Source organism: Phaseolus vulgaris, chromosome 7, assembly GCF_051622355.1.
Source record: "Phaseolus vulgaris cultivar YP4 chromosome 7, ASM5162235v1, whole genome shotgun sequence".
NCBI lineage: Eukaryota > Viridiplantae > Streptophyta > Magnoliopsida > Fabales > Fabaceae > Phaseolus > Phaseolus vulgaris.
In genome coordinates this window covers 13,365,091-13,380,237 of record NC_143504.1, presented here as the reverse complement: position 1 = coordinate 13,380,237, position 15,147 = coordinate 13,365,091, and the positions used below count along the sequence as shown (strand labels likewise).

The 15,147-nt window shown below is 37.2% G+C and overlaps 1 long non-coding RNA gene across 2 annotated transcripts; it reads left to right on the top strand.

The window, feature by feature from the left end:
* The first annotated feature begins 977 nt into the window (after positions 1 to 977).
* On the top strand, positions 978 to 7,384 carry LOC137828684 (uncharacterized). Of its 2 annotated transcripts, none has more exons than XR_011083947.2 (2): positions 978 to 1,462; positions 6,504 to 7,384. It is a non-coding gene; the product is annotated as an uncharacterized LOC137828684 (long non-coding RNA). The 2 variants fall into 2 exon arrangements; XR_016523574.1 differs by having other exon boundaries at positions 984 to 1,462; positions 6,459 to 7,384.
* The last annotated feature ends 7,763 nt before the right edge of the window (positions 7,385 to 15,147 follow it).

Below are 15,147 nucleotides of genomic sequence, written 5' to 3'. Positions count from 1 at the left end.
AATTAGGGTTGCATTCTTATGGAATTAGGGTTGCATTCTTCTATGGTGTGCTTTAGGTAATTATGGTTTTTTCTTTTATTAGACTGCACTAAATTGGGTTTTTAACTGGACTGCACTAAATTGGGTTTTTTTTATTTAGATGAGGTGCAATTTTTTTTTTTTTTCATGTGAAAGTAAACTCTTACGAGTATACGAGTCGACTCTACTGGGCTCTCATGAGTCTACGTAGACTCTCGAGTTTCACAACCTAAGTTGTTAGTCATGGATTTAGTATCTATTTTCTAATTTGTGTTCGTGCCTGCTTAATTTTTTGTTTCAATGGTTTTGTAGGTTTTCTTGGATCCGAATGAGAGAAACAACACTGAGTACAAGTTAGAGACATTTGATGCAGTGTATGGGAAGCTTTTGACAAATATGTTGTGTTTGAGTATTTTGTCATAGAGGCTTTTTGTTATTTATTTTGTCAGCTTTGAATTTATTTAGAGAATTGCATATGGAGTATGTTGGTTAAAATTTTGGTCGCAAATTGGCTTTCGTTTTTAAATTTTTCAAAGTATTATGGGTTATTTGATGTAGTTTTGAGCTTTATTATAATTATAAATATGAAGTTTATTTTATTCGCAACATTCAATTATGATTTCCTCTAGAAGTTCATATTTTTAATCTAAATTTTGAATTTTGTATATTTTAAATGATATTTTTATATAATATTTATTGAGTTGATTTGGAGATTACTTGCTTTTGTTAAATTGTCTTCGCTTATAATTTTATTAATGTATTGGAATGCGAATATTATGTTATGACATAACAACAAATAGTAATACAAGTACTCATTTCATTATAAATTAGTTGTAAAAGTCTCAAAAAAAAATATGTTTTGAGTGGAGGTTTTTTTAACTAGGATTATTATAACCTCCGTAAGTAGGTTTAATTACCGAAGGTTATTTTAACCTCAAATTCCAGAGATTTATTTTAAATCTCACTAAAATAATCTTATTTATTTTAAATTTTATTTTTTCCTTTGTTTATCACTTTTCTCTCCTCTTTCATGTAAACCCTAATTCTCTCGTTTCCCTCCTCACTTTCCTCTCCCTCCAATCCTTCCACGTCGTAACCATTCGCTCCTCCAACCTTAACGCCTTCCTCCGCCTCTCGCTTCAGACGCCACCCTCCGCCTCCCGCTCCAACGTCACTACACTCTTTCGCTGCGCCGCTCCATTCCACAATGCTAACAAGTACGCCTCCAATTGGACCTCCATTCTCGAGAACACCAGTGTGTGCGATTCTTCCAAAGTTGTTCTAATTGGAGACTCTGAAATTGGGAAATCAAATCTGCTCTTGCAAAAGATGTATTCCGGTTCGATTTCAAACCCACAATACGAGTGGAATTTGCTTACCGGAACATCAAGGTTGGAGAAAAACTCATCAAAGCTCAAATATGGGACACTGCAGGCCAAGAGAGGTAAATAACTCACTATTCCTTCTTTTTCTTTTCTCCCTTCCAATGGATGACTCTCTGTTTTCTCTTCAATTGGTCATTGCTTTCAACTTTTTAATTCTTTTAGGCTCTGTAAACTATAATAAAATTACAGTTTTGTTGTACAGAGTATGTTATTACAATTTATTTTTCTCTATTGCAATAGCAATACCTTTTTCTATCAATCACATAATTTAGTTATTCAATTAAATTTTGTGTTGAAAATATTTGCAGTTAAATAAATGTCGTTGAGTGTAGTGTAAAATCTGTATAACAAATATAAATTATTGTCATGTGGAGCTGAAGTTCTTATCTCTTGAAATTTGGTGTGATTTGAATGTTATAGAACTTGCGAAATCATAATTATGAAAACATGGCACTGGTATATAGGATAATAGAAATTTGTGTGTGATTTCATAGTTTGCGTGGTTAACTTAAGGCTCTTGAGATGAATTGAATGCATTGGTTAACTTTAAGTGTTATTATCAGGACATTGCTTTAAGAAGTTAATAAATATATTTGTTTTCTTAAATTGTACATTATGTTCAAAACTACAAGAGAGTGTATCTAATGTATTGAATGTTTTTATTCCTTTTATTTTCTTGATTTACTTTTTTATTTCTGTTTCTACAAATTCTGCATCATAGAAGGCCCCGAAACGGTGCAGGATTTCGTCAACATGGAGCTTCAAGAGAAATTATCTTTTGGCTTAATATATATATATATATATATATATACATATATATATATATATATATATATATATATATTTGTACCGACCAGGTCATCCGGCGTGATGACGTGTCTTGCACGTGTTCGGGTGGGGCGTGTTCAATGGAACGCGTAGGCTAGAAAAGATGAATGGTTCAGAAGTGGGCATAGTCGCCGATCGCTGAATTGGCGTTCTCCGATCTCTAGTGTGCGTAACCGGCGGTCACCAGAGTTACGTCGCAGTCGCCGGATGAGAGTGCTAGGAGAACGGATGATCATAGATCGCCCGGGAATGCTAGGAGATCGGGTGGTTTACACGCCGCCACAAGGAGCACATCGCCGGATCTCCCAACAAACTTAGTTAGATCTGTTGAAGGCTCAGAAGGGTAATTTCAAGCGTGTAAGTTCAGTAAGACGATTGGGGCACCAGCATGGGGCATGAAGGTCGAGGGGGTTGGGGGGAACACCTTGCTCATCAGCGACAGGATTCCCAGAGTGGACATTTGTTGGTGGCAAGGTTTCCCCAGCTAGAACATGCATGGCGTAGCAGTAAGGAGTGGACATTCGCGATGAGTAAGGAGGGTGACATTCGCGATGAGTGGACATTTGAGAGTTTTAGAAAAAAGGCCTTATTACTCGTATGTGATCTAGGGCAACAGTAAAGTCATATTGCATGCTTCAAATGAGTAAAAGTTTTAAAGTCCCCATCGTTTTTCGGCGATCGGTGGCAATAGTAAAAGTTTTAAAGTCTCCATCGTTTTTCGACGATCGGTGGCAATAGTAAAAGTTTTAAAGTCCCCATCGTTTTTCGGCGATCGGTGGCAATAGTTAAAGTTTTAAAGTCCCCATCGTTTTTCGGCGATCGGTGGCAATAGTTAAAGTTTTAAAGTCCCCATCGTTTTTCGGCGATCGGTGGCAATAGTTAAAGTTTTAAAGTCCCTGTCGTTTTATGGCGATCGGTGGCAGTAGTTAAAAGTTTTAGAGACCTCATCGTCTTTTGGCGATCGGAGGTACCAGTAGTGCAAAAAGCCCTCAGCGCTCTCGTGCATTTTGAGGCAAGAGAAGAAGTCCTCCTCGCCCTTGAGCGAGTGCAAGCGAGAAAGAGTAAAAGACCTTCTCGCCGTCGAGCGAGTTCAGGCGAGAAAAAGTCCTCAGTGCATCCAGGGGGGAGGAGATGTACACCCTGGGCAAGTTGAGGCACCAGATAAAGTCCTTCCCGCCGTCGAGCGAGTTCAGGCGAGAAAAAGTCCTCAGTGCATCCATGGGGGAGGAGATGTACACCCTGGGCAAGTTGAGGCACCAGATAAAGTCCTTCTCGCCGTCGTGCGAGTTCAGGCGAGAAAAAGTCCTCAGTGCATCCAGGGGGAGGAGATGTACACCCTGGGCAAGTTGAGGCACCAGATAAAGTCCTTCTCGCCGTCGAGCGAGTTCAGGCAAGATAAAGTCCTTCTCGCCGTCGAGCGAGTTCAGGCCAGATAAAGTCCTTCTCGCCGTCGAGCGAGTTCAGGCAAGATAAAATCCTTCTCGTCTTGAACAAGTTCAGGAATGGCGTGAAGGGTGGAAAAAGATAAAGGATAACTGAGGTAGGTTCGAAGAGAACACCTCACTATCCAGATCATTGTTCTGAAACTCAGGGAGGTAGAGAAGGATCCGAAAGGTGCCTCTACCCCCAGATGAGGGAACAATGATCAAGTTATGCAAAGAAGAAAGATAACGTCGCCAGAACCCTATGGCGTGAAGGTTGAGACAGTGAAGGGGTTGTGCGGCGAGTGCCAGATCAGAAGAGTTCCGGGCGACGACAGAAGTAGGGGGCACTTCACTTGGCAGATCAGGTAAACTGTATTTTAATACTAGTTTGAGTCAAAACCTGCTGCCTAGTAAGTGATTTTATGTTAAGGTTTGTTGCCTTAAGTTCACAAGTTTTACTGAACGTCATCGCCGAAGAGTTGATAGTTGCTCAAATTTACTTTAAGTTAACAGTTTGCCAAGTTTGTTATAAGGTTAAACAATTTGCTCGAGTTAAAAGCGGTACGTGGAGGGTTAAGCTCAAGTATTGCTGAGTTCACACAGTTGAGCAAGTTTCGCCAGTTATGTTAGCTAAACCAGTTGATTGCGCAGCAGATGAGTTAGAAGATTATATATATATATATATATATATATATATATATATATATGTATATGTGCATATATGTGCACATGAGCATCGAACAGTTCGCACAAAATGAAAATTATTACAGAACAAGGTAAAGCATAAGAGTTTTCAAGGAGATAAGTCAATCGGGGGCACAATCTTGCCGTCCACCACCTCGTTGTACACTGAGAACTCAGAAAGATCGAGGTCAGGATATTTGCAAGCAAACTGCTCCAAAGCAACGCGCAAAGCCACGTAAGCCGCCGGATTTTAAACCTCTCAAGTTTCCTCGCTGAACAAGTCGCAGCTCGAGACTCGGGGGCTTGTGTACCGACCAGGTCATCAGGCGTGATGACGTGTCTTGCACGTGCTCGGGTGGGGCGTGCTCAATGGAACGCGTAGGCTAGAAAAGATGAATGGTTCAGAAGTGGGCATAGTCGCTGATCGCTGAATTGGCGTTCTCCGATCTCTAGTGTGCGTAACCGGCGGTCACCAGAGTTACGTCGCAGTCGCCAGATGAGAGTGCTAGGAGAACGGATGATCAAAGATCGCCCGGGAATGCTAGGAGATCGGGTGGTTTACACGCCGCCACAAGGAGCACATCGCCGGATCTCCCAGCAAACTTAGTTAAAGCTGTTGAAGGCTCAGAATGGTAATTTCAAGCGTGTAAGTTCAGTAAGACGATTGTGGCACCAGCATGGGGCATGGAGGTCGAGGGGGTTGGGGGGAACACCTTGCTCATCAGCGACAGGATTCCCAGAGTGGACATTTGTTGGTGGCAAGGTTTCCCCAGCTAGAACATGCATGGCGTAGCAGTAAGGAGGGTGCCATTCGCGATGAGCGATATCACAGAGATGATGCACTTTGTTGCATCCGATACTCGCCTTGTCGGGTGGTGTTTCACAGCGCATTATGTGCTAGGTTGCTCCTTGGGTTAAGGACTTAGCTGTGCGGCTGGTTACTACACAAAAATGACGTTCAAGTTGCCCCAATCCAGATGACGACACGTGTAGGGTTGGATGTCACCAGTTACTCCAACCTAGATGATGACACGTGTAGGGTTGGGAGCAATGGAGAAATGACGCTCAAGTTGCCTTAGCTCAGATGACGACACGTGTAGGGCTGGGCGCTACCTGCTATCCCAACCCAGATGGCGACACGTGCAGGGCTGGATGCGAGCCACGCGTCCAAAAGCATAACGGCCTGGAGAGAGAAGAAACCCAGCTATAAAGGTAACCTTAACAGAATCTGCAAAGGTACGCTTTTTATTACGGCTGATACTGCTAGGGTTGTGTGCCTACAGTACGGTCCTACAGAGCATATTCTCTCTTAGTTTTTGGGTGTTCTTGTCACTGACTTGAGCGTCGGAGCGCCACCGGCCGCAAAGGCGCCACTGTGTGTTTTTCAGGTTCTCAGAGAGGCTATTTGTGGAGCGGACTTGGAGGGCACGTGGTGCCAAGCTGGTGAGGAAGATCGTGACGAGGCAACGCTCTTGCGCTAAGTCAACCGGCAGGATCAATATTAATGAAGCTTGGTTTCTTTTTGTTCTCTCAATTCTTTACCTGATACTAGAACCTGGGATCTTCAAAGTAGAAGTTGATGACATGATGATGAGTTTGTGAAAGTAGGAGGGGTGCAGCTTGTGTTGAATGAAAGACCCTATATGCTAATGGTTATAATGCCTATTCGCTCATGTACATGGCCTCTGATCCATCTCAGAGAAACAAGGTCTCATATGCGTTTCAAGCAGCTGCAACCATGGACTTAGCATAGCAAGAACATGGACTTAGTTTTCATCTCCATTTTGCAATCTTTAATCTTTGAATTTTTTTAGAGATATATTGAATTAGAGTAAAGATTTAATTAGTTGCTTAATCTTTTAAAGCATTTAATGATCATGTTATATATATATATATATATATATATATTCTATTTTACACTGGCATTCCATCTCAATAATCATTGAATTAATAGTCAACACAAATATTGTAATAAAAGTGAAAAAAGTTTATGCATATATATGATGGTTTGTGATTAGATAGATGAACTATAAGCTATTTTTTTCTTAATTTTTATAATTTGATGATGGTTAACATTAGTTCTTCTACCTAATGCATGCTTGCTATAAATGGTGTTCAGTTTTTTGCAGCAATAATAATTATACTTTGGCTGTGTATAATGAAGGTGTTGAACCAAGTATTGTTCAAGCTTTGAAGAATCCAAACCCTTTGAAGGATGTTGAAGGCTAGGCTGTGCTTGCTGTTGCTGAGTTGTCCTAGATAGGATCTGGGGTAGATTGTGTATGTAATCCACTATTTGATTGAATCCAAAGCATAGGCATTCTCAATCTTTTTAAAAGAAAAGTGTTTTTCAAACTAAGTGAAAAACAACCGATTATTTTGTCGAAACAACCGATTGTTTTATACTTAGGTGTTTTTAGAAAAGATTGAAAACTGTTTTTCAAATGATTGAGCTGTTAAAACCAAAACAATCGATTGATTCGAGGAAACAACTGATTGTTTGTTTTGGTACCATCACAGAAAAACTGTTTTATGTTTTGACTGAGCATTAAATGATTTTCTAATTGTTTATGCTCCAGTTTTTAATGCTTTGACCAATCTTTAAATGCAATTAATATTTTGTTTAGATTTGATAACAAACAACATCTTTCATATATTCAGAAAAACAGATTTGAATTTTAACAATGCAGATTTTGAGATTTTGAAAAGTTGAGATTGCTTAGAGATTGAGTTTGATCAAAGTGTGTGAGATAGAATTTCTGCTTGTATTGATTTCAGATTTGTTTCTGTAACAAGTGTAATCCTTGTATCTGTTAAACAAGAATCTTTGTGTGGTTGCTGAGAAGTGTTGTGTGTTCTTGAGGGGATCAATATCAGCATTCTTAGTGTTAGTGTGTTGGCCAAGAGAAGTGTGTGTCTTGAGGGGATCAAGGTCACTTTCTTGGTTGTGTTGTAAGTGATTTAGGTTTGATTGCTTAGTGAAATTCCTCAGTGGTTTATGAGAAGATTGAATGTAGCTCTGAGTTTAGAGTGAACCAGTATAAACATATGTGTGCATTCTCTCTATCCTTAATATCTTTAAATTCAATTTCAATATTTGTGAACTGGTATAAACAACCGATTGTTTATGTGAAACAATCGTTTGTTTTTCTGATGCTGTTGTTTTTGCTTTGTGTTTTGGCAAACTGAATTCCTTATCATTTGTTTCTCGAAGTAATTTAATTATTTGCTTAAAAGTTTTCAAAAACCCTCTTTAAACAATTCACCCCCTCTAGTTTAAAGCCATATATTCTAACGATTGGCATCAAGAGCTTGGTTCTTGAATTTTATTCAAGTGTGATCCTAAAACTGTTTTTTAATGGCTGAATGACTACCTTTTGGGGAAGGTGCTTCAATCAATATACCACATCTGTTTTGTGGTTTGAACTACCAATTTTGGAAAGTGAGAATGAAAATCTTTGTGGAATCACTTGACAAAGGTATTTGGGATGCAATTGAAAATTTGATTGCATTGCTAAAAACATAATAACCCCTGCTTTGAATTTAGATGAGTTTTTTCAGGGTCTCTCAATGCAAATCAGCAAAGGAAATGTGGGACACCTTGGAGGTAACTCATGAAGGTACAAATGAGGTGAAGAGAGTTAGGAAGCATACTCTAATCCAAGAGTATGAGATGTTCAGAATGCTCAAAGGTCAAACAATTGCTGAAGTGCAGAAAAGATTTACGCACATCATCAATCATCTCATGAGCTTTGACAAGACCTTTGAAAAGGAAGAGCTAAAGATCAAGATTTTGAAATGTCTTGATAGAGCATGACAGCCAAAGGTAACTGCTATATCCGAATCTAAAGATCTAACATCCTTGAGTATGGCTTCTTTGTTTGGCAAACTTAGGGAACATGAGTTAGAGATGAATCGACTCAATGTTCAAGAAAGCGAAGACAAGCACGTAAGGAGCATAGCCTTAAAAGCTTCCAAGCACAAAGACAAACAAAAATCCAGCGATGATAGCGATGAAGAAAACATTAGCTTGCTATCAAGAAAGTTTAGCAAATTCTTGAGGAGGAACCGTAACAAGGACAACAACAAAGATAGGTATGGAAACAAGAAATCCAATGATTTTAATTCCAATAACTATACTTGTTTTGGTTGTGGTGAGCAAGGTCACATAAAGGCATATTGCCCAAATAAAGAAAGCAAGGAGAAAAAACCTAGCTACAAGGAAAAGAAGGGCAAGAGAAAGAGAGCCTACATAGCTTGGGATGAGAATGAGGTATCCTCATCAAGTTCATCATCAAGTGAAGAAGAAAGAGCAAACATCTGTTTGGTTGCTGAAAATGATGATGAATTTTGCAGCTCAAGTGAGGTAAGTTCTTGTGCCTCTTTAAATGAACAAAATTATAGTGAATTGCTTGAAGCTTTTAAAGAAACACATGATGAAGCTAATAGATTGGTTCTTTCAAACAACCGATTGAAAGATCTTAACAGTTGGCTTGAAAAGAGAGTTAAATCACTTGAAGAAGATCTGGAAAAAACAAAAAGTGATTTTGAAAAATTAGAAACACATTTCAAAAACTCTTCTTGCAAGTGTGACACTCTCATTTGTGAAAATTGTGAAAACCTTGAAAAGAAAGTGCACTATCTTGTAAGTACTTTCGAAAGGAAAATCTAACTTTGAGAATGTCTTGGCATCTCAAAACTGTGTTTTTGGAAGGGCTGGTTTAGGCTTTAACCCACAAAACAAACAAGATAAGTTTTCAAAAAACTTTTCAAGAAAGCCAGAAAAACAACCGATTGTTAAGACGAAACAACCGGTTGTTACATGCTTTTACTGCATGAAGAAAGGTCATTCTGTTAGGTTCTGCAAAATTAGGAAATATTCAGTTCCAAGAGGCTTTATGAAGTGGATTCCTAAGGGATGTGAAGTTTCTAACAACAAAAAAAAGCCAAATGGACCCAAATTTGCGAGGGGACCAAATCTTGCTGCTTGAATTCTTTTTGTTTAGGAAATCTAAATGAATAAGAGGGATGAAGTCATTTGATCAAGTTTTTGGAAGAAAAAGATTAACATTGAAGCTGAATCAATGTTCTGTATCTGTCCAAAGGCTCTCAATGGTCAAAAGAGGCTTCTTGATCAAAAAGAATATGGCTCATTGAAGAAACATCATAAAGGATGAGAACTCCCTTATCTCAGTGTTTAAGTCATTTAAATTTCAAATTCTTGTTCAAATACTTCTTGTTAATTTTTTTTTCTACATCTGTTTTGATTTCTTTCTGCCTAAAATTCAAAAATTCAAAATCAGTTTTATTGCTGCAGAAAAACAACCGATTGTTTCCTCGAAACAACCGATTGTTTTGAGTCTGAGAACACTGTGAAGAAATCAATTTAATTCCTTTTTAAATTTCTATCCGTTGCAGATCAAATTAAAGAAAGAATCTTTGGTCTATGAACCTGTGTTGAAAGCTGATTATGCTCAGAAGGAAGTTACAACAGTCATAAAGGAATATATTCCAAAATCTTGAAAAATTTAAGAGCTTTTATGACTTGTCAAAGATCACATGTGAAGACCATGTGATTTTCAGCTTTTTCTGACATTTTCTGTGCAGAGCATGGTCAAGTCTTCTCTCTCTGAAAACCTGGTACCCACTCATGTCATTGAATGCTTTTTGATTCTGTTATTGTTATAAAATCTGGTGCAGTTGATCTCTTCCACAAGAACAACCAATTGCAACAACTCTTGCAAAATCTGTGAGTGAGCTTTTCTCTGTTATCATGGACTCAACTCCTCCCACCTCAAAGAGAGTCAAAACCAGAGCAGTAAGGTCTGGAGGAAGGCTGGAAGGATGGTTTTGTGGTGATAATGATCTAATATAGAGGTATAGGTTTGAGACTAGCACCAAAGTGATAAACAACCCCAAGGTTGTTTGCTTTGATTGGTTGAAAAGCCAAAAGCTCGACAATGTCAGAAGGCTCCTCAAAGATCAATCCCTCAGAAAGTTCTTGGAGATGAAAGGGAATATCTATCCAGATTTAATAAGAGTTTTCTACACAAATCTCAAGTTTAAGGGAAACAACCTTGTTTCTCATGTAAAAAGTGTAGATATGGAGATCACATATGATGTGTGGACTGCAGTAGCTGGTCTTAAGTACTCTGGCCTCAGAATCAACAAGGGGAACCTTGGAGTAGTGGAGGACTTCAACAAAATCCAATACTACAAAAGCTGCTTGAAGAACCAAAATGCTTAAGTTAAGACTTGTTCGGTTGGTGGCTTAAGGCTTGATGAAAGGTTGCTAGCCCTCATTGTGACTTGGATTCTAACTCCAAGGAGGAGCAATCATTCAGTGCTTACTGAGGAAGATCTGGTGTACATCTTCTACATTATGAAGAAGATCAGAATTAATTGGATCCACATCATCAAAGAGCACATGCAAAAGGCAATGAGGTTAAGTGACTATCATTATCCATATGCTGTTTTGATTTCTAAATTTCTGCTCTATTTTGAAGTGAACCTAGAGGATGAAACATCTGAGTTGGTTAAGTTAACTCAAGAGTTGAACAATGGACCTCTCAGCAAAATGGGTTTTACCAAAGTAGGTGACAAATGGATTAACAAAGATGGTGACTTTGGAGCCTCATCTAGTGCTGCTGCTGATCATGAACAAGATGAACATGTTGCAGATATGGATTTTCAAAATGAAGATCTACCTGAAGCACATCAAGATGCTGGACCTAGTGTTGGTGCTAGAAATCAAGAAGAAAGAATGCAAAACATGTCTTCTTTTGAGAGACTCATGGTTGAAAGGCTTGATAGCTTTGCGGAGAATCAAAGGAATCTCCATGATCTATGTGTCAGCAATTTCCAGAGGATTGATAACAGGTTTGACAACATGGATGCACGCTTCATGACCCTAGATGAACAAATTGAGGCAGTACAGAACCAAATATTTGATCTTCAATATGCTGATGATGATGAATGAAGAGAAAACAACCGGTTGGTGTATCGAAACAATCGATTGTTTTTGGTGGTTGTATCAGTTTTTTTTTTCTACTGTTGCTGTTTTAAATCTGATGTATTAAGAACAATTATCTTTTTCATCTCTTCTTTTTGTCTATTTGTGAAGACAAATAGGGGGAGATATATGTTGTGTGTTTGGTTTAAGTTTTTATTTTTTTTCTCTGCAAAAACAGTTTGTATGAGAAAAACCTCATAGGTTTTTGCTCCTATATTTGTTTGTTGTTTACTCTGATATTATGCTTTGAATTTCTGTATTTGTTTATGTGCTAACCAAATATCAGAAGTTCTATGCTTTGCTTAAAATTGTATCTTGCAGGAACTGCTTCAGATTCAATCAGATACAACACAAGCATCAGGGATTTCTCTTCATCAAATAGGGGGAGATTGTTGAACCAAGTAGTGTTCAAGCTTTGAAGAATCCAAACCCTTTGAAGGATGTTGAAGGCTAGGCTGTGCTTGCTGTTGCTGAGTTGTCCTAGATAGGATCTGGGGTAGATTGTGTATGTAATCCACTCTTTGATTGAATCCAAAGCATAGGCATTCTCAATCTTTTTAAAAGAAAAGTGTTTTTCAAACTAAGTGAAAAACAACCGATTGTTTTGTCGAAACAACCGATTGTTTTATACTTAGGTGTTTTTAGAAAAGATTGAAAACTGTTTTTCAAATGGTTAAGCTGTTAAAACCAAAACAACCGATTGATTCGAGGAAACAACCGATTGTTTGTTTTGGTACCATAACAGAAAAACTGTTTTGTGCTTTGACTGAGCATTAAATGATATTCTAACTGTTTACGCTCCAGTTTTTAATGCTTTGACCAATCTTTAAATTCAATTAATAGTTTGTTAAGATTTGATAACAAACAACATCTTTCATATATTCAGAAAAACAGATTTGAGTTTTAACAATGCAGATTTTGAGATTTTGAAAAGTTGAGATTGCTTAGAGGTTGAGTTTGATCAAAGTGTGTGAGATAGGATTTCTGCTTGTATTTATTTCATATTTGTTTCTGTAACAAGTGTAATCCTTGTATCTGTTAAACAACAAGAATCTTTGTGTGGTTGCTGAGAAGTGTTGTGTGTTCTTGAGGGGATCAAGATCAGCATTCTTAGTGTTGGTGTGTTGGCCAAGAGAAGTGTGTGTCTTGAGGGGATCAAGGTCACTTTCTTGGTTGTGTTGTAAGTGATCTAGGTTTGATTGCTTAGTGGAATTCCTCAGTGGTTTCTGAGAAGACTGGATGTAGCTCTGCGTTTAGAGTGAACCAGTATAAACATCTGTGTGCATTCTCTCTATCCTTAATCTCTTTAAATTCAATTTCAATATTTGTGAACTAGTATAAACAACCGATTGTTTCTGTGAAACAACCGATTGTTTTTCTGGTGCTGTTGTTTTTGCTTTGTGTTTTGGCAAACTGAATTCCTTATCATTTGTTTCTCGAAGTAATTTCATTCTTGGCTTAAAAGTTTTCGAAAACCCTCTTTAAACAATTCACCCCTTCTAGTTTAAAGCCATATATTCTAACAGAAGGAACTGGAGTTTATAATAGCAGAAGCCAGAAGGTATGGGACCAAGTTGGTGTTGACTTTGGTGAATAACTATGATAATTCGTTTGGATATTTACATGGGTGGTTGATTTTTCTTCCTTCTATGTTTCGGATTGGTTTGTATCTTTTTGTAACAAGATAGTTTTAACAATTCCCATATTTTATTCAATTATTCAACAAATATATTTTATTTTGTTTTAAAATTTCATTTATATTTATTTTTATTGTTAAAAATAATATATTGTTAAAAGGGTTTGTCAGGGAGTTTTTAAAGAAAAAACAGACAGGTGTCAAGTATTCTTTAAAATTGTTATCTAAAAGCATCTTAAGTCATTTTATGCATTTTATTTATTTATTAAGGTTTTATTATAATTACATAATAAGGTATAGTTAAAAATTTGAATAAGGTTTTCTGAAGTGAGTGCTAGAAGGTTTGAACACATTATTACAAGATAGAAGAGAAGAGGGTTTTTTTTGCTCTCTACCAGGCAATCTATGTTGACAAAAGTACAGAAAACGTGAAACTCTTTTTCGTTCACATATAGATACATATACCAAATAAAAGTAAAGTGCAAAAGAACAACACATGTATTATGTTATTTTGCAGAACAGACCCTCAAATGTTAAAACCTTCATCACATCACATACCAAACTAAAAGCTTCTAATCTAAAATACAATCTACTACCATAATGATTCCATGATTTACATTTAAATGAATATACTTTTTCATTTTTCTATAATGATTGGAAAAATTACCCAATTCATAAAAATACTAATATCTTAGATATTTTGTTAATAACTATTTTTAAAATTTGAAATATATAAGTTTATTTATTATCAACATCGATCCTGCTTTGGCTCTTCTTTTTCTAAAATAGATCTTGGATAAAAGAAAAAATATAGAAATGATCAACTGACACTTGATCTCAGACAAAGATAAATATAGACTTTTCTGCTATGTACTTCCCTTTTAAGGCATTTGTTCTTGTTCTTTTTTGAATTTGGCATGTAGTTTATGTTGTACAGCTTTTAAGTGCATACAAAATGTTTTATCATGTTTCTTTTAGATTCATCTTGAGTTTGTTGAAACTTATCTGTAAAAAATTATGCTTCCCACCTTACTATAATATAAAATCTATGTGAGTTGAGAAGAAAAGGAGAAAAAAATAGATAAAAGTGCAATGTTGGTAATTGGCTAGTTTTGGCTTCTGTTGCAATTTTGATTTGTTGAAACTGAGTTGTTTGGGTTAGTTTGGGAAACGAATGAAATGATATATGGGTTAAGTGAAGTCAAATACTTCAGCACATGGTATTTTAGTAGCATGACACAAGATTTATGGTTCCAGTGGAGTGGAGGAGAAATCTCATTAACAACAACTAAAGCTATATTGTTATATTCTTGACAGGGTTGTGATGCATCAATTTTACTGAACAACACTACTATTCTAGAAAGCGAGCAAGATGCAATTCCAAATAACAATTTAATAAGGGGTTTGGATGTGGTCAATAATATCAAGACAACGATGGAAAATACTTGTCCCGGGATAGTTTCTTGTGCTGATATTTAGGGATGGCAAAGCGGGGCGGGCCGGCCCGCGACCCACTAGTAAAAAACGCGGGGTGGGATGACCTTTTCAACCCGCTAATCCGCATTAGCCCGCGACCCGTGCGGGCCAGCAGCGGGGCGGGGCGGGGCGGGCTGGTCCGCTAACCTGCAAGAAAAAAAAATTGTCATTGTTTTAATGTGTGCAGATGACGAGGAAGATTATAATTATGAAAAAATGGATGAAAGTTCTTCTAAGGCGGCATCCAATGTTATTGAAATGGAAGAATGTCAATAATTTTTATGTTTAATGTTTTTGAATTAATGTTTATGTTTATGTTTAATGTTTTTGAATTAAGTATTTTTAATGTTTTAGAAGTGGAAGAATAATGATTTTTGATATTTATCTTAATGTTTAATTTTTTTATGTTTGACTATGTTTGAAAAGGAAGAAAAAAAAATTAGGTTTGATAGTAACAAATATATAGGTTTAATTTGACAATTTTTTAAGAACAAAATGTCAAAAAAAAATATTTAATTTAAAAAAAAAAGAACGCGGGCTGGCCCGCAAACACGCAGGTCAGCTCTTATGTAGGGCGGATCGAGAATTCTAGCCCGCAATAATTTTGCGGGCGGGCCAACCCGACTCCCATTTTTGCGGGCCAAGCACGGGGCAGACTGACCCGCTTTGCTACCCTTACTGATA